Raw genomic sequence first — 1,157 nt, forward strand, 5'->3', positions numbered from 1 at the left:
GAATGCCCATCTCTGTTCTCAAGGGTTGTGGGCGTGCTGGAGACTATCCCAGCTGTCTTCCGGCAGCCAACCGCAAGGCACACATAGACGAACAACTATTCACGCTCACAATCACACCTAGGGACAATTTTGAGTGTTCTATTAAACTGACATGCATGTTTTTGGAACGTGGGAGGAAACCGGGGTACCCAGAGAAAGCCCTCACAGACACAAGGAAAACATACAAACCCCACAAAGGAAGGCCGGAGCTGGAATTGAACCCTATCCGTCTGCAATGTGAGTCAGACGTGCTAATCAGTCGACACCGTGCCACCCTCTGACAAATATAATGTATATAAATATATTTTTGATCCGCTTTATCCTCACAAGGGTCATGGCGGGTGCTGGAGCCTATCCCAGATGTCTGCGGGCAGTAGGCAGGGCACACATTGACAAACAACCATCTGTGCACACTAACACCTAGGGACAATTTTGAGTGTTCAATCAGCCTGTTACTAATGATACTAATGCAGCGTGTTATACCGGAGACAAATTCCTTGTGTGTTGTACATACTTGGCCAATAAAGATGATTCTGATTCTGATTCTGTCATGCATGTTTTTGGAATGTGGGAGGAAACCAGAGAACCCGAGGAAAACCCACACAGGCACGGGGAGAACATGCAAACGATCGAACCCACAGCCTCAGCACTGTGAGGTCAACGCGCTAGCCACTCGATCACCGGGCCGCCCTATAACTGTATATAGTTCATTTTTTATCCTTCTACCATCTGGTATTGAGGTAATCCAAAAGTAATTAAATTACATGCACTGCACAACCCAGAGACCTGCGAGTGGTAATGTTTAATTAGGAATAAAAATCTTCCGTGTAGGGGGACCCCTGATGACTTGGACATATCCATATTGTATACAAACATGAGGCCTGACGACGTTATCCACACGGGCAAGCAGTAGACGGCCTGTTTCCCCTTCTGAGAAAGTGATCAAGTTTGTCCGGCAATGCAGGTTGACTCTGAACAATTATCATTCTCAGTGGCTGGACCAGAATACTGAACTGTAAAACCGGAACAGTAAGTAGGCAGTTTCTTGCAGTGTCTGTCACATGACTCCTATGAGATGCGCGTGACAGATTTGTCGTGACTCGGGCGCTAGGGGGCGC

Source organism: Hippocampus guttulatus, chromosome 10, assembly GCF_054856545.1.
Source record: "Hippocampus guttulatus isolate MCC_2025c chromosome 10, RoL_Hgut_1.0, whole genome shotgun sequence".
Lineage (NCBI taxonomy): Eukaryota > Metazoa > Chordata > Actinopteri > Syngnathiformes > Syngnathidae > Hippocampus > Hippocampus guttulatus.